This window comes from Opisthocomus hoazin, chromosome Z, assembly GCF_030867145.1.
Source record: "Opisthocomus hoazin isolate bOpiHoa1 chromosome Z, bOpiHoa1.hap1, whole genome shotgun sequence".
NCBI classification, from domain to species: Eukaryota; Metazoa; Chordata; class Aves; order Opisthocomiformes; family Opisthocomidae; genus Opisthocomus; species Opisthocomus hoazin.
In genome coordinates, this window is record NC_134454.1 from 90035490 (window position 1) to 90054152 (window position 18663).

The following is an 18663-nucleotide window of genomic DNA, read 5'->3' on the forward strand; positions in this document are numbered from 1 at the left end:
CGCCGCGCGGGGGCGGAGGCTGCGCGCCTCACCCCCCCGCCCCCCCCCCCCCCCCCCCCCCCCCAACCCCTCCCCGCCCCGCGCCCGCGCACCGCCGGCCGGGCCCGTCCCCGAGCGGAATACAAATGCGCCTCATCGCCCTCCTCCCCCCCGCCGCTCCCTCCTTTCTTTTTTTTTTTTTTTTTTTGTTTTAATTGATTAAAAAGCGAGCGGCAGGAAGGGCCCCGCCGGCCGCGCATCTCATCACGCCGCCATCTGTCCGGGCTGCTGGCGCGCGCCCAGCATTGTGCGCAGCTGCCGCCCGCCCGCCCGCGCGGCCCCCGCGCAGCCCCGCGCACCCGGGGAGCACCCAACCCCCCCCACAGCGTGGCGGGAAGGGAGGGCCCCGGGAGCCCAGCCCGAACCGAGCCCTGGGCACACGGCGAAGCCATCGCCAGCCCGGCTCCCCGCGCCGCTGCCAGCCCCAAGCGTCCCTTCCCGCACGCCTCCGCAACGCACCGCGCACGGCGCCGAGCCGCGGCTGCGGGACGGCCGCCGCGATCCCTGGCCCCCGCGATCCCCGGCCCACCGAGATCCCTGGCCCACAGCGATCCCTGGCCCACCGAGATCCCTGGCCCCCACGATCCCTGGCCCACCGAGATCCCTGGCCCACTGAGATCCTGGCCCACGGCGATCCCTGGCCCCCACGATCCCCGGCCCACGGCGATCCCTGGCCCCCACAATCCCCGGCTCACCGAGATCCCTGGCCCACCATGACCCCCGGCCCACCGAGATCCCTGGCCCACTGAGATCCCCGGCCCACCACGATGCCCAGCCATCAGCAATCCCCAGCCCACGGCTGATCCCCAGCCCATGGCTGATCCCTGGCCCATGGTGATCCCCAGTCATCAGCGATCCCCAGCACATGGCTGATCACCAGCCCACAGCTGAAACCTGACCCATGGCTGATTCCCAGCCCAGAGTGATCCCTGACCCATGGTGATCCCCAGCCCACGGCTGATCCCCAGCCCACGGCTGATCCCCAGCCCATGGCGATCCCCAGCCCACGGCTGATCCCCAGCCCATGGCGATCCCCAGCCCATGGCTGATCCCCAGCCATCAGCGATCCCCAGCCCACGGTTGATCGCCAGCCCATGTCTGATCCCTGGGCCCATGGTGATCCCCAGCCGTAGGTGATCCCCAGCCATCAGCGATCCCCAGCCCACCATGATCCCCAGAGCACGGCTGATCTCCAGCCCGCGGCTGATCCCCAGCTGTCAGCGATCCCCAGCCCATGGCCGATCCCCAGCCATCAGCGATCCCCAGCCCACCACGATCCCCAGAGCACGGCTGATCCCCAGCCCACGGCTGATCCCCAGCTGTCAGCGATCCCCAGCACAGGGCTGATCCCTGGCCCATAGCGATCCCCAGCCATCAGCGATCCCCAGCCCATGGCTGATCCCCAGCCCACAGCTGATCCCCAGCCCATGGCTGATCCCCAACCAATGGCGATCCCAGACGATCCCCAGCCCACCACGATCCCCAGACCATGGCTGATCCCCAGCCATCAGCAATCCCCAGCCCACGGTTGATCCCCAGCCCATGGCTGATCCCCAGCCCACAGCTGATCCCCAGCCCATGGCTGATCCCCAACCAATGGCGATCCCAGACGATCCCCAGCCCACCACGATCCCCAGACCATGGCTGATCCCCAGCCATCAGCAATCCCCAGCCCACGGTTGATCCCCAGCCCACCATGATCCCCAGCCCATGGCTGATCCCCAGCCCACCGCGATCCCCAGCCCACCAGGATCCCCAGCCCATGGCTGATCCCCACCCATCAGCAATCCCCAGACCATGGCTGATCCCCAGCCATCAGCAATCCCCAGCCCACGGTTGATCCCCAGCCCACGGTTGATCCCCAGCCCATGGCTGATCCCCAGCCCACGGTTGATCCCCAGCCATCAGTGATCCCCAGCCCATGGCTGATCCCCAGCCCACCGCGATCCCCAGCCCACCAGGATCCCCAGCCCGTGGCTGATCCCCAGGCCATGGCTGATCCCCACCCGTCAGCAACCCCCAGCCCGCGGCTGATCCCCAGCTGATGGTGATCCCCAGCCCACCATGATCCCCAGCCCATGGCTGATCCCTAGCCATCAGCGACCCCCAGCCCATGGCTGATCCCTAGCCATCAGCGACCCCCAGCCCATGGCTGATCCATGGCCCATGGTGATCCCCAGCCGTAGGTCATCCCCAGCCATCAGCAATCCCCAGCCCATGGCTGATCTCCCAGCCCACAGAGATCCCCAGCCCACCACAATCCCCAGCCGTCGGCAAAGTTTTCTTCCATACTTCCCGCCCGTATCGATAGGGTCGGAACGGGAGGAAGGGGTGAGCCGAGGTTTGTCTAACTCGCTCGCTCGGCATCTATTCGGGAGGTCCCCAGAGGTCCGGGCAAACAGTACTTGAATTATAATCACACATTTCATTCAAATTTCATGCTTTGAGGATTTTTCCCTCATTAGAACAGCGAGGCGTCAATCTGACAAGCTCACGTTTGTAACCTTTAAACCACCCTCCAGGGAGGGAGCGGGAGGGCTCCGCGCACCCCTCTCCAGCGGGACGAGCTGTTTCTGACCCGCACCCCATCGTTCGAAAAACCTCACGTGCCGCCGTCCATCGATGCGGGCGATGGGGCGAGACCCGCCACCCCCAAACGCAACCCCTGCACCGTGACCGCCGGCTCAGGACAGCGGCTGCAGACGGTCCCAGTCGGGGTTCTGCAGCTTCGGGGTGGGGAACGGTCCAGCGTCGCCCGGACGCGGCCACGTCAGCGCCTGCCTTCTCCTCAGCGGGAGGATTTTGGTGGGAATACGCCGCACGCCGCTCGGGGAGAGGTTAACGGGGTTCGCAGGGAGCAACCCACAACTGCAGTGTAATCCTCAACGCACGACAATAAAAATTGATTACTTTACCATATCATATTTGCATCCGACACCTACGTTGAGATAACTTTAATATATTTCCCTGCCTCAGAATCACAGAATCACAGAATAGTTGGGGTTGGCAGGGACCTCTGTGGGTCACCCAGCCCAACCCCCTGCCCAAGCAGGGTCACTCAGAGCAGGCTGCACAGCACCGTGTCCAGGCGGGGCTGGAATATCTCCAGAGAAGGAGACTCCACAGCCTCCCTGGGCAGCCTGGGCCAGGGCTCCAGCACCCTCAGAGGGAAGAAGTTCTTCCTTGGGTTCAGCTGGAGCTTCCTCTGCTTCAGTTTGTGCCCGTTGCCCCTTGTCCTGTCGCTGGGCACCACTGGAAAGAGTCTGGCCCCGTCCTCCTGACCCCCACCCTGCAGATATTTAGAGGCATTTCTAAGGTCCCCTCTCAGCCTTCTCTTCTCCAGGCTGAACAAGCCCAGCTCCCTCAGCCTCTCCTCGTAGGGGAGATGTTCCAGTCCCCTCCTCATCCTCGTAGCCCTCCGCTGGACTCTCTCCAGTAGCTCCTCATCTTTCTTGAACTGGGGAGCCCAGAACTGGACACAGCACTGCAGATGGGGCCTCACCAGGGCAGTGTAGAGGGGAGGAGCCTCGCCCGGGAACCTGTGATTGTCCCGGATATTTTTCCTTTATCCTTTTTCAGGAGGAGAAACGCATCCCTCCCGTAAGCCCCACGTTATTACCAACAGGCAGGAAAGCTGTCGGAGAGACCCGGACCGCGGGCAGGGCTTCGCAGTGCCAACCCCTCCCGGGGACCCCCGGGCATTTCGGGGCTGGCACGGCCGGGGACGCGTCTCCAGCCGCACGGCGCGGCCCCGCAAACGGGGGACCCGCTGATTCGAAGAGCGAGCCGCCAAAAAGCTGAGGGGAGTTCTCCGATGAGACGCAGCCTTCTGCAAAAATTACACCTTTGCTGGTGTTCTCAGCTCCCAACGCAGCGCTACGAATCTGCACCCGGCCGCGCCGCGGCCACGTTGGGGATTTTCGCCGAACCAGGAATGCCACCGAAGGGCAGGGGACTTCACAACGCGTCACACCTCACAGCTGCATAAAACGCTCCAGCAACGGATGATTTCAGCGCGTTCTGTGCTAGGGGTCATTCTGCCAGCATCTCCCCGGTCCCTGGTAACAGAACAAGGCTGACCAGGTGTGACTTAGCCCTGCGCTTACGGGGTGAATCTATTCCCCTCACACAGCACAAGCAGGGACAACTTCAGGTCAATGTGTCACCTACGTGGCACGACACGGCCAGCGTAGGATGCCACGGTACGCGGTCATGTTGCCAGAAACCAGCTGCTTCACAGAATCCCAGAATGGTCGGGGTTGGCAGGGCCCTCTGTGGGTCACCCAGCCCAACCCCCTGCCCAAGCAGGGTCACCCAGAGCAGGGGGCACAGCACCGCGTCCAGGTGGGGCTGGAATATCTCCAGAGAAGGAGACTCCACAGCCTCCCTGGGCAGACTGGGCCAGGGCTCCATCACCCTCAGAGGGAAGAAGTTCTTCCTCATCTTCAGCTGGAACTTCCTCTGCTTCAGTTTGTGCCCATGGCCCCTTGTCCTGTCGCTGGGCACCACTGGAAAGAGTCTGGCCCCATCCTCCTGACCCCCACCCTGCAGATATTGATAAGCATTTCTAAGGTCAGCATTATTGAAGTTAATAATTTGTGACGGCCCTCCCTGAGCACTGCTGGCCACCCCAGACCGGCCACCAAGGCAAGGTACAGCCGCAGCTGGGGAACGGGCAGAGCAACCCGTCAGCGCCGCGACTTGTGCGCTGTCACCGCAGCGCTTTGGTGTGCCTATGCTCGCTTCCGTTCCCTCCTCGCTTCTTTTGTGTCTTCTGTTCTGGAAGGGGGTGAGGAAACACTGGAGAAACCCCAGAAGCAGGAGGACAGCGGTGGGTTCTGCGGCTCCCGCAGGAGGCCATCTCTCCCAGTCCAGGAGGGAACGGGTCCCGGCTTCTCCAGCACGACTTTCAAGACGGAGGATGTGGAACGGGCCTCATCCTGTGAGATGCCGAGCACCCTCCTCGCTCAGCCAGGGGTGCTTCAATGGACCGCATCCCGACGGAGCGGCTCCGCTTCATGTCTGGGAAGAGACCTTCCGGAATGCCGCAGCAAGCGGATGCTGGAAGGAGGGGACGGCAGTCATGGTCCTGATGCCGCTGCGCCTGAGGCCCTCCACGGAGGAGTGAAGACAGGGAAGCTATCTGCTGGGCGAGGAGCTTGCAGCCCCAAATTGAAAGGGATAATGGTCAAATATCAAGTAGGATGACTAAAATAGCCAGCGTTTCTCCAAGCCTGGGTCACTCGGATAATCTCATCCTTCTTAAACAAATCCTTGAGCGCAGTTATTAAAACGTACCTGCCGTGGGTGGGGAAGCGCCTCTGGATGCCCAGACGGGAAGAATTTTACCCAGCTGTGGTGTTTTAACTTCTTCGTCAATGACCTGGATGAAGAGTTAGAGTGTACCCTCAGCAAGTTTGCTGATGACACCAAACTGGGAGGAGTGGTGGATGCACCGGCAGGCTGTGCTGCCATTCAGCGTGACCTGGACAGGCTGGGGAGCTGGGCAGAGAGGAACCTGATGAGGTTCAACAAGGGCAAGGGCAGGGTCCTGCACCTGGGGAGGAACAACCCCAGGCACCAGTACAGGCTGGGGCGGACCTGCTGGAGAGCAGCTCTGCGGAGAGGGACTGGGAGTGCTGGGGGACGACAGGGTGACCGTGAGCCAGCAGTGTGCCCTGGCTGCCAAGAAGGCCAACGGGATCCTGGGGTGCATTAGGAGGAGTGTGGCCAGCAGGTCGAGGGAGGTTCTCCTTCCCCTCTGCTCTGCCCTGGTGAGGCCCCATCTGCAGTGCTGTGTCCAGTGCTGGGCTCCCCACTTCAGGAAAGATGAGGAGCTACTGGAGAGAGTCCAGCGGAGGGCTACGAGGATGAGGAGGGGACTGGAGCACCTCTCCTATGAGGAGAGGCTGAGGGAGCTGGGCTTGTTCAGCCTGGAGAAGAGAAGGCTGAGAGGGGACCTTAGAAATGCTTACAAATATCTGCAGGGTGGGTGTCAGGAGGATGGGGCCAGACTCTTTCCAGTGGTGCCCAGCGACAGGACACGGGGCAACGGGCACAAACTGAAGCAGAGGAAGCTCCAGCTGAAGATGAGGAAGAACTTCTTCCCTCTGAGGGTGACGGAGCCCTGGCCCAGGCTGCCCAGGGAGGCTGTGGAGTCTCCTTCTCTGGAGATATTCCAGCCCCGCCTGGACGCGGTGCTGTGCAGCCTGCTCTGGGTGACCCTGCTTGGGCAGGGGGTTGGGCTGGGTGACCCACAGAGGGCCCTGCCAACCCCGACCATTCTGTGATTCTGTGATTCTCTTTTGCCCCAGCTGAGTGACCAGGACCTCTGCTCAGCAGCCCCATCAAAATGTGCCGCATCTCCCGCCCCACCAGCATCTTCCGACCACCTTCCCTCCTCTTTCAGCAGAACAGAACGGAGCGAAGCAAACCCCAGCCCCGCATCGACTTTAGGAGATGCCAGAGCTGAGCTGAGGGGCGGCTCCTGGCCCCTCCGCCCCGAGGGGGTGACACCAGCCGCCCCGCAGAAAGCTCCTCCAGACGCACGAGCGAGCTGCGCCCCGCTCGCCTTCCGCAGGCGCAGCGATGGGGCACGCTGTCGGCAGCACGCGCCGTGGCCATTTTCGAGTCTGGGTTTTGGGGGATGGACTTGCCAAACGCTGGATAACGTTAATTTATAACGGTCTCTTTGGTAACTCTTGCCACTAAAGGTAACGCTGATCTCCCTACCTTTTTGTACATTAATATTCTCTCCTCTCTCCCCAGGAAGAGGTTCATATTCAGATACTTGTGCACCATAGACTGAATACAGTATAAATACCTAATTATATCGATGCTATGTGAATAAATCAGCTCCTAAAAGCCGCAGCCTCTACAAAGCTACTTTAACCCAGCCAGACGTGGATACATCTGCTTTAATATTACAGACTGCCTACTGATGGCGATCCTCCTCAGCCCGGTAACCCTCCACCTTGCTTCCACGCTTGCCTGCCGGGGGAAACAAGCCCTTTTCCCAGCACTGCCCCAGCTCCTCTCCCTCTCCTTCTGGGGACAAGCCCTCCCTCTGACACTTCAGCCGGGTGCAGCCCGCGGGGTGGCCCTGCCGGGCGGTTACTGCAGCTCTGCGCATCACTCAGGCCATCACGCTGCTACCCGGACCTTGCAAAATTTCAAAAAAATGTCAATAAAAGCACCTCTGCAGGTTTTTTTTTTGCAGGGATCGACGCGGCGACGTAGCTGCACGCGCTCCTGCTCTCGCCCTGCCAAACGCCAAGCGACCGGCCGAAGTGGGTGCTGTGACCGGGGCTGGGAGCCAGCACCATGGCAGAAGAGTTACTCTGAAGCAGCCAGAATAAACCACAGAGCATCTCTGCAAGCACCCACCACGCTTAAGCTGTGAAGTATCAAAGATATTTTACAGGTTATTATTATTATTGTAAAATATCAACGATACCCCTTACCTCAGATGCTATACAGACCATATTTACTAGCCAGCAGTGAGATAATCAAACCCTAGATCACAACTAGGAGCTGGGAACCCAGGCAGCACCCAGTGCTTGCTTTCCAGATAAGCCAGTTCTAACGCATGCCCTCGGTGGCAGCGTGAGCCGGCCTGGACCCCCGGCGCGGGGCAGGGCACCGGGGCCGGGCACGGAGGCACCGGGCACTCCGCGTTAGCCACCACCTCCCAGAAAAACTTACCAAAAAAACCCCAAACCAGCACAGAAACATGCTTTACTGTTCATCTATTTTAAACAGAACCACCTATCTAAAATATCCATTCGCCACCAGGTTTATTTTTGACTACACTGCTTGCAAAAAGCCACGAGAGAAACTTAAACCACATGGGCCAGGATTTCCTCTCGCACAAAGGCACTCTGCTAATTTTTACCATTTTATCTTGAGTATCGGAGGGTTTGGTGGGCTGTCTTTGCTGGAAAGTCACCCGTCACAGGAGGATCCCACGTTTCGTATTTTGAAGACTGAGCTTCTGACTCCGCTCAGCGCGGAGGAGAGCTGGGAAACGGGGACTCTGTGGCAGAAAACCCCAAAGGCTAATAAAACCGACCCAATCTCTCCTATTTTTAAACTGTCATGATTTCTTCTTTTGTGGATGTGGACGGGAGGGCGGCTGACTCATGATCTTCGCACCTCTGAGGTCAGCCATGCTACGACGGCTTCTGCACGTCGCTCTGGCTACAGAAACAGGCCCTGCCGGGCGACATCGGGGTCTCCTGCCCAAAGCCGGGAATCCCGCGGGCCAGCACATCCCCCGGGCTTCAGTTCGGGATTCACTACGGACACGGACAGGGAAGGGGGTTTAGGGCTCACTTCTGGCAGTTTATGTTCCCAAGGCACACAGGGTTAAGCGATGGGAGGCTCCTACGTCGGGAAACTTCGGTGTCATCGGTCCCAGTGGGAGACCACGGACGTTGTACCGTAGCTCAGAGTCCGCTGGAGAAGCACGTGGTAAAATGCATGAACCGAGTGAGATTTTTAGCGTTTCACGCAGTGCCGAGGGGTCATCTCCGCTTTCGCCGCTGAAGGACAAGCCGGAGCGAGCAGCGCTGCAGGTATCGCTCGCGCGGCTTTGCAGAGAGGTTTCCACCAGCTCCTGGGCAATGGTTCTCCATCAGCATTAGCCACCATTACAAAATAAATGTTTCTGAAGCCTAAGGCAATCAAGGACCTCATTTTGTGTTTGGTCCCTAGGAAAAAAAATCACCTAATGATTTTCGTTAGTAACGACATATATTCTCTCCAGTGGGTTCAGTGTTTTACAAAACGATGAAAGACCTACTCACCCCAGAACTTCAGGAAGAATTTATACACATTATGCCATTACACAGTTATTTCTTACAACAATACATGAAAAAAGGGGAAAAAAAAACGTGGAAAAGGCAAGAAAAAGTGGACACCGTGCAAACAGACACATGGCTAACGCCGACAACCAACACGTGGCCGTTCCTGCAGCCACGCAGCGACTCGTCTAGGCAGCAACCCGTCAGCAGAGCTGATCAAAGCGCTCCGAAGCCTTCCTCACCACCCTCCTCTCTGCTAAACCATCTGCAGGACCCAGCATGGATGTGGGATCCTGCAAGCTCGCCTTCGTTCCCGCTCCGCCACAGGAATCCGGGGAGGGAGCGGGAGAGGAACGCTGCTCCTCATTTATTGCACATCGCCATATGGAAGGCTCTTCAGCTCTTCCGTAGCTTGGCCTCGCAGTTCCTCTATCCAGCAGCTCAATATCACTCTGTCGCTGCTTCCCCTCATGTAGACCGAGCGGCTGAAGCTCAGAGAGGCCAGGGGCACCGCGCCGGCACTGCAGCTGCATCGAGTCATTCAGCGAGACCTGGCCAGGCTGGAGAGTTGGGCAGAGAGGAACCTGATGAGGTTCAACAAGGGCAAGGGCAGGGTCCTGCACCTGGGGAGGAACAACCCCAGGCACCAGGACAGGCTGGGGCGGACCTGCTGGAGAGCAGCTCTGTGGAGAGGGACCTGGGTGTCCTGGTGGGTGACAGGTTGGCCATGAGCCAGCAGTGTGCCCTGGCTGCCAAGAAGGCCAATGGGATCCTGGGGTGCATTAGGAGGAGTGTGGGCAGCAGGTCGAGGGAGGTTCTCCTCCCCCTCTACTCTGCCCTGGTGAGGCCCCATCTGCAGTGCTGTGTCCAGTTCTGGGCTCCCCAGTTCAAGAAAGATGAGGAGCTACTGGAGAGAGTCCAGCAGAGGGCTACGAGGATGAGGAGGGGACTGGAACATCTCTCCTACGAGGAGAGGCTGAGGGAGCTGGGCTTGTTCAGCCTGGAGAAGAGAAGGCTGAGAGGGGACCTTAGAAATGCTTACAAATATCTGCAGGGTGGGGGTCAGGAGGACGGGGCCAGACTCTTTCCAGTGGTGCCCAGCGACAGGACAAGGGGCAACGGGCACAAACTGAAGCAGAGGAAGCTCCAGCTGAAGATGAGGAAGAACTTCTTCCCTCTGAGGGTGACGGAGCCCTGGCCCAGGCTGCCCAGGGAGGCTGTGGAGTCTCCTTCTCTGGAGATATTCAAGCCCCGCCTGGACGCGGTGCTGTGCAGCCTGCTGTGGGTGACCCTGCTTGGGCAGGGGGTTGGACTGGGTGACCCACAGAGGTCCCTGCCAACCCCGACCATGCTGGGATTCTGTGAGTCAGTGGTGCCAACGGGATTAGGGGCTGGGGCTGCCCCAGACACTCCTCCGGCACGGGGAAGGGCACGGGCCCCTTGCCCCGATGACAAGGGGGAATACGAAGAAGGGTGACCCTGGTCCTGGCACGGGTGACCCGGCTGTGTGGTGATGCACAAGGTGCCTGGGAGGAGTACGTGCCCGCAGCAGGGCAGGCTGGGCTGCTCCGAGCTCCCGGGGATGCTCGGGGATGAGGAGGTCACGCTTAGGCATGCGCGACGTGCTCCAGAGATGAGCTCTGTGCCTGGGAATTACCCGTGCTGGAAAATAACCCCCAACCTCAGACAGCCGGACAAAAGTAGGGGTAGAGATGGTGCATTTTTGGAAAAAAAAAAATCAGAAAATTGGGTTAAAACCCTTTTGCACTGCCCACCCACGCACATCACCCTCCGTACCAGGCAACACGCTTTGGTTTTGCTGCTGGGTGCGAGGATGGGTGGCAGCAGAAAGCCGAAGTGGCCGGCCCCGAAGACCTCCAAGGATTAGGGAGGACGCAGGCGAATTTCAACCCCATTCTGCTGTCACCCTGGGAGAGCAGCCTGCACGGAGGGGGAGATGGGCAGGGGAGAGGGACACGGCACGGCGAGAGGTCTTGGCCATGGTGGAGACCACGAAACGGGGATGATGCTCAGAAGAAAAGAGGGCCCTGCGCAAGGCTTTCTTTGAGGACGCTGCTCAAAGAGTGTCTCAGTATTTTATCAGTTTTATCGCTGTGCTAAGAAATATGGGAGATTATTCCCGAGCCAAAAACCTGTGTCCCACCACAGAAAGCTTCAGCTGACACTCTGCCAGAGCCCTTTTATTCGTGTCTCCTTCCTCACAGGTACCTTTCCTCCTCTTCTCAACCGCACCATTTCTCCTCCCGTTCGCTGCTGATACCGAGTTGGCCTTCAACCCTTCGGCACGCCGCAGAACTTCAGAAGTCCTGCTCGCTTTCCAAGAGATCGGGATCTGAACTTACTGCTTCAACCTTGTTCCGGGACACGGGGAGAGGAGCTCAACCCAGCCAGGGACTGGGGCTGCGAGGGAGGTGACTGAAGGACCAGCATGAAAGCATCAGATCTTCCCCAAGTCTCAGCTCTCTGCCTGCTGCTGGGCTGGGTTGTAACCAACGTCACCATTTTTGCTTCTTAAAGTCTTTTTTCCCCTCTCTTTGCATAAACTCGTTTTGGGTCTAGTTCTCCAGGAACATCGCCCGGAGGAGGGAAACGGTTGGGTATCCATCTTTCCTCGGAGATCTTCAAACAAAAGATGTTCTGTGCAACTTTTGTCATTTTTCCCATTACAGAGGAAGGATTCAGCTTTCCGAGTGAATTTTAACCCTTTGGGCAGCACAACTGGATGAGCTGGCAACGTGAGATGTGCCGACATCGACGTCTCTCCACGGCAGGGCGCGAGTCGACGCAGGCGACGACTCCGGCATCTCCCGAAACGGCGGGTTCGTGCCTGCCCCGGGTCCGGGCTGCGCTGACTGCCTCCCTCCTGGCCTTCCCGCTGTCTTCCTCTCGGAGATTCCTCCCTTCGTGGCATCTGAACGTTCTTCTGTGGCTTAATACCCAATTGCATAGGGCGGGAGGATAATTAGTGGTAAGCACCAAGCAGTTTATGCTCTTCTGTGATGAGAGAAGAAGTCTGCGCGGTCTTTGGGCACGAGTTCCACCATGTTTTATTTTCCCTGTGTAAAATCCTCCCGGAGCAAAGGGTGTTTGCACCTTTGAGCTCGCTGGGCTTTACGCAGTGAAGAACGTCCTAAACCGTATCTTGGAACCTGACCGGTGGGGCTAAAGACGTCAGGCTGCTGGCTCTTCCGCAACGAAGTCTGCGAGTTTGTGAGCAATTAGGGCTCTGCGGTGGCTTCGCTGTGTATTTTATATTCTATCAAACACGCACACCTCTTATTTCTATACAAAAGTCGTATACAAAAGTTAAAATACACGGCAAACCAACAGTAAAGACGCACGTACGGCAGAAGAGACCTCTCGCTGCAACGACACGCTCACGCTTCCCCGCCAACTTCTCCTTCCCACGTTCCCAGTCTATACTCCACAAGCACATTTCTCAATCGTACGAATCCAGATGCTGTATTCGAATACATATTTTTCCACCACGGCCGTCCCTTGAAACCCATGTCACCCCGCCGAACACGGCCCCCCGGGGCGAAGCCGCCCGCCCGCAGAGCCCCTCGCAGGGGACCAAGGTCCAGCCTCCCCGGAGCCGCGTCCCAACGCCGCGCCGTACTCCCAGCGACCGCTCAGGTTCACACTCGAGCCCCTCACAGGCATTAGCGCCAGCTTCTGTAACAAAGCAGGGGGAGCTGGGAGTCCTCGAACGCGGCTTCTGCTTGGGAAGGAGTCAACGTGTCGCCAGAGTAAGCAGGAAATCACAGAATCACGGAATAGTAGGGGTTGGCAGGGACCTCTGTGGGTCACCCAGCCCAACCCCCTGCCCAAGCAGGGTCACCCACAGCAGGCTGCACAGCACCACGTCCAGGCGGGGCTGGAATATCTCCAGAGAAGGAGACTCCACAGCCTCCCTGGGCAGCCTGGGCCAGGGCTCCGTCACCCTCAGAGGGAAGAAGTTCTTCCTCCTGTTCAGCTGGAACTTCCTCTGCTTCCGTTTGTGCCCGTTGCCCCTTGTCCTGTCACTGGGCACCACTGCAAAGAGCTTGGCCCCATCCTCCTGACCCCCACCCTGCAGATATTTATAAGCATTTCTAAGGTCCCCTCTCAGCCTTCTCTTCTCCAGGCTGAACAAGCCCAGCTCCCTCAGCCTCTCCTCGTAGGGGAGATGTTCCAGTCCCCTCATTATCCTCGCAGCCCTCCGCTGGACTCTCTCCAGTAGCTCCTCATCTTTCTTGAACTGGGGAGCCCAGCACTGGACACAGGACTCCAGATGGGGCCTCACTAGGGCAGTGTAGAGGGGAAGGAGAACCTCCCTCGACCTGCTGCCCACACTCTTCTTGATGCACCCCAGGATCCCATTGGCTTTCTTGGCAGCCAGGGCACACTGCTGGCTCATGGCCAACCTGTCGTCCACCAGGACACCCAGGTCCCTCTCCGCAGAGCTGCTCTCCAGCAGGTCCACCCCAAGCCTGTACTGGTGCATGAGGTTGTTCCTCCCCAGGTGCAGGACCCTGCACTTGCCCTTGTTGAACCTCATCAGGTTCCTCTCTGCCCAGCTCTCCAGCCTATCCAGGTCATGCTGAATGGCAGCACAGCCTTCCGGTGCATCCACCACACCTCCCAGTTTGGTGTCATCAGCAAACTTGCTGAGGGTACAGCTTGCCGATAAACCAACGCTCGGGAGCTTCTCCGGAGGCTTGCGGTATTTCCGCTTCTCTCTGGGTTCTACTTTTTTGTGAAGCCTCCGCTCCAAAAATCCAGTGATGACATTAAAAACGAGGTTTGGTTAAAAATGGCAGCCTCGGGCCCTCAGGCTGCGGACAAAACCTGGAAGCGCGAGCATCGCATGGCTACAAGCTCAGAGAACACCGAGCGGCGAACGCGAACCCCCCGCATTTACACGTTCCCAAAGGTCGGCTGCGTTTGGCGAACTGGCAGCTCCGGGCACCGAGTCCCGGTTTCTGGCTGGCCGCCGCGCCCCGGTGCTTTCGGGCACATCCATCCCCGGGAAATCCGGGGCCCGGCACGAGCTCGGCGCTGCGTTCGTGCTGGTTTGGGTCGGCATTGGTTTTGCACTTGGAACGTCCTTGGTTATTGACTGCGGTAGAGGAGCCTTCCGCCACGAACCGAGCGCAGCTCGCTTCTCCCACCTCAACAATAAATGGGAAAACGGACCCTGGCTTTTCAACCCTTCCTCCAAATCCCAAAAATTGGCAGTGGCGGCTCGGCTCAGAGGCAAGACAGCCCGGGAACAGCCTCCAAAATAACGCGAGTTGTGCTAAAAATCCAGGCGCCGCAGCCGCCAGCCCGGCAGCGCGGGGGTTAACAGACATATGCTGTATAATTAGGAGATGCATTAATGATTATGAATAGTAAATGACTTGGTGCAAGGAAAAAAACCTAGTCAAAAGGGACACGCACCTACCTTACATGTTTATTAGAAACTGTATATAACTAGAGAATTCTGCTATTAAGAACCCGGCGTTATTGGTGTAAATACTTCCAAGGGTACATCAAATTGTAATCTTTCATACGACATCCATCAAACCAGGCTGGAGATTTTGACAAACATTAAACACAGTAAGGAGGCAATTATGTATGCATGATTTAATCTGCAACTAATTAATATGCAAATTTATTCATATGTTAGTTACTAAATTAAAAATGCAAAGAAGCCCTTATGGTGATTCTCAAAATTTTGCACAAACAGAGCATTTAAAATATAAGAAAAAATGAAGTTTTTTGGAAACCTGCGGCACGCTTTAAATCTTTGGAAACCTGTTGCACGGCGATGGTTCAAAAATATTTACTTTAATAGCGGAGAACGATAAAAGGTGCGCTCATTTTCTGGCAGAGCGCGGCGGCAGAAAGGTTAAACACGGATCTCTGAAAGTCTTCCGAGATGTGCGCTAATTACCAAACAAACTGTGTTCCAGACCCAACTCCTGCAGCCTGCAAAAAAGCCCAGGCTCGGCACAGCCCGGGCATCCGCCCGGCATTTTGCCGCGGGCGCGCGCTGACGCCGAGGCCGTTTCGGCACCCGCCGCTCCCCCTGCCCGCGCGGGGAAGCCACACAAAAACCCACGCTCTGCTTGCACCTGGGTAGGTTTTATGTTTGAGAAACCCTCTGGAAAGATTGCAAATAAGAGGTGCGAGGGAACTCGTCGGGTGCAGGCGGGCAGAAACTGCCTCTCCTTCTTTTCCAGATGCATCCTCAAAGCCAGGCGAGGATGCAGACGCGCAGCAGGCATTTCGAGCGTCGCCTGGAGAATCGCTACGGCTGGGATTCACAGTAGGTCCTACCCCCTCGCAGGTGAGCAAAGGACAATAATTCAGGATACGTTATCAGGTTATCAGGTCGAGGGAGGTTCTCCTGCCCCTCTACTCTGCCCTAGTGAGGCCCCATCTGGGGTACTGTGTCCAGTTCTGGGCTCCCCAGTTCAAGAGAGATGAGGAGCTACTGGAGAGAGTCCAGCGCAGGGCTACGAGGATGAGGAAGGGACTGGAGCATCTCTCCTAGGAGGAGAGGCTGAGGGAGCTGGGCTTGTTCAGCCTGGAGAAGAGAAGGCTGAGAGGGGACCTTAGAAAAGCTTATAAATATCTGCAGGGTGGGTGTCAGGAGGACAGGGCCAGGCTCTTTCCAGTGGTGCCCAGCGACAGGACAAGGGGCAACGGGCACAAACTGAAGCAGAGGAAGCTCCAGCTGAACCCGAGGAAGAACTTCTTCCCTCTGAGGGTGACGGAGCCCTGGCCCAGGCTGCCCAGGGAGGCTGTGGAGTCTCCTTCTCTGGAGATATTCCAGCCCCGCCTGGACGCGGTGCTGTGCAGCCTGCTGTGGGTGACCCTGCTTGGGCAGGGGGTTGGGCTGGGTGACCCACAGAGGTCCCTTCCAACCCCGACCATTCTGTGATTCTGTGACTCTGTGATCCCACTGTTTGCACTCGGAAGGTCCCCGTTAAGGCAACACGTTCAGCGCACCAGAATTCCCCGCCAGTCGTGTTCCCGGGGACAGTTTGGTTATAACCCGAGCTCTGAGACCAAGCTGGCGCGGCCAGCGCGGCCAAGCACCGAGGCACGGGTCGGGCACGGCGCGAAGCACACCAAGCACTTCCAGGCTGCTGCCCGGCCAGGGAACTTTCACCATTTCCCTTTTTTTTTTTTTTCCCCCACCTCAAAAAATTATAAGCCATCAGCTGGGCCGCAGGCCAGTGCCAGCGAGGGTGTCGGCAGTGGCTGCTCCTCTCCCACCGCCCGCTTTGGCCGCGGAGCCGGCAGCAGCGTGCCCGGAGCCCCGTGGTCCCCGGAGCTCGGCATCCCCGGGGTCCGGCACGAGCCCTTGGGACACTTCTCCTTACAGAAACGACGGAGTCCTCCGTGATTTTAATCAATACCATTGCACGAGCGCTTCCATCTTCGGCGATTCGCCGACGCACGGCGCTTTTAGGATCAGGAAAGAGCATCCGGAGATCAAATTTACCCCATTTGAGGGGGAAAAAAGCTGGACTGGAATGGAAAACCGCAGCAAAATCGCTCTGGAAGTATGAGCAGGCTCGGCTGGACGCACTCCAATCGACTTTGCTGCGCCCCGATCGGTGACTCTTGATTTTGGTTCAGGCCAGAGCCAAACGTAAGGCTTTTAAAAGCTTCGACGTACACATTTCTGCATTCATTACACAGTGTTAAATCTAATTTGTTCTTTTTACTGTCACAGGAAGCACATGTTTAAAGCAATCTGTTTCCTCATATGAACGCTTTCCTGTCTGTTTGAAAAAAATCGCAACACACTTTACCCCAAGTAACCAAGAGGTGATCATAAATATCCCTAAATAGCATTAAACAGATATGAAAGACATTAACACTTCCAGAATGCCAAAGTAGTATTAAAAAAAAATCCTAACAGATGCTCCTAGGTCAAAAAGTGAAATGTGTGTTTCCTGAAAAAACACTCTCATCAGAATCATAAATGAACTGTGAGCGGAGAAATGAGGTGTTGCAGAGCAAACGAGAGGATCTTTTTGGGTAAGGACTCCGGCGCACCGGTGCCAAAGCGTGGCTGCAATCAAAGAGCCAAAATAAAACGCGGGTTTTGCTGCGAGCCACCCTCCTCCGCGCTCCCCCAGGTGGCAATGGGTGACAAGGGGGGTGGCCAGCCCCCTACCTGCCCCGGCCCCGCGCCCACCACCCCGGCAAGCGCCCAACTGGCCCCTCACCAAGCCGTTTGACGTCGCCTCGTCGCCGGCGCTTGGCGAGGAAAAGATGTTCTCATCTGGAAACGCGCTCAAATCGTCTGTAAATACGCAAACCGAGCTTCAAATACCCAGGTCACTGACGCCCCTCTCGCCCCGGAGCGGGGACACGGGCTGCCCCGCCCGGGGGTCTCGCTGCGGCGACGCACGCAGCCCACCAACGGAACGGGTCTTTGAGGCACCCGAAATACTCCAGGCTCGGTTATTCACAGAATCACAGAATTGTAGGGGTTGGCAGGGACCTCTGTGGGTCACCCAGCCCAACCCCCTGCCCAAGCAGGGTCACCCACAGCAGGCTGCACAGCACCGCGTCCAGGCGGGGCTGGAATATCTCCAGAGAAGGAGACTCCACAGCCTCCCTGGGCAGCCTGGGCCAGGGCTCCGGCACCCTCAGAGGGAAGAAGTTCTTCCTCCTGTTCAGCTGGAGCTTCCTCTGCTTCAGTTTGTGCCCGTTGCCCCTTGTCCTGTCGCTGGGCACCACTGGAAAGAGCTTGGCCCCATCCTCCTGACACCCACCCTGCAGGTATTTGTAAGCATTTCTAAGGTCCCCTCACAGCCTTCTCTTCTTCAGGCTGAATAAGCCCAGTTCGCTCTTCTTCGCTAGAAGAGCGGCAGACACGGGAGCCTTTAAGCTTTGTCTTCTTTACGGCGCAGCGTGGACGGCGTCGGCGAGCATCCCGATGCCCCGCGACACCGCGGGTGGGCTCCGGTCCCACGGCCAGCGTCGGACCCCGAGGACCTGCACCCGCCGGTGCGGAGCCAGGGATAAAACTCCTACGTGTGACACCCGTGCGCGTTAAATACGCCGCGCCGGCAAATGTCCTCAATCACAGAATCATTAAGGTTGGAAAAGACCTCTAAGATCATCAAGTCCAACCATCCACCCAACACCCCCACGCCTGCTAAACCATGTCCCCAAGTGCCATATACACACGTTTTTTGAAGACCTCCAGGGATGGGGACTCCACCACTTCCCTGGGCAGCCTGGTCCAATGCCCGACCGCTCTTTCAGTAAAGAAATTTTTCCTAATATCCAATTTAAACCTCCCCTGATGCAACCTGAGGCCATCTCCTCCAACACACCAGCTTCACAATGAGGGATAAATACAGATGAAAAATTAAAGCCAAGAAGTGTCTGTTCCACAAAAGGGGGAGGGGGTGAAGAGGAGGTGGGACGAAGTGATCTTCGCAGCTTAACGTCAGCTCGTAACGCCTCGGAGCATCAGCACGGCTGGAAGGAGCCCTCCGAGGGCTTGAGAAAAGGGGATTCCAGAGGGCTTTCCAGCAGCGGCGTGGGCGAGCAGAGCCCTGCAGCGAGGAAGCCGGGCGGCACAGCCCGTCCCGTCCTGGAGGTGCCCACGGGGCTGAGACTTTGCGAAACCAAACGCAACTTGCGTTCACGGGGCCGAAACCGTGCCGGGGCCGCGGCGGTCTGCCCCGCGCCCGGGCGCTGGCTTTACCCGCTTGTTTGGCCTGTCGCGAGGCGCCGCTTGCCACCGAAAATAAAATAACAATAAAAAAACAACCAGCCATTGTAGGCCGCCCCGCTT

The 18663-nt window shown here is 58.1% G+C and overlaps 1 protein-coding gene across 14 annotated transcripts in view; it reads right to left on the bottom strand.

Annotated features, from left to right (window-relative positions):
- LOC142358965 (transcription factor 4) overlaps positions 1-18663 on the bottom strand; it is a 245759-nt gene that overhangs the window by 66301 nt on the left and 160795 nt on the right. The window lies entirely within an intron of this gene.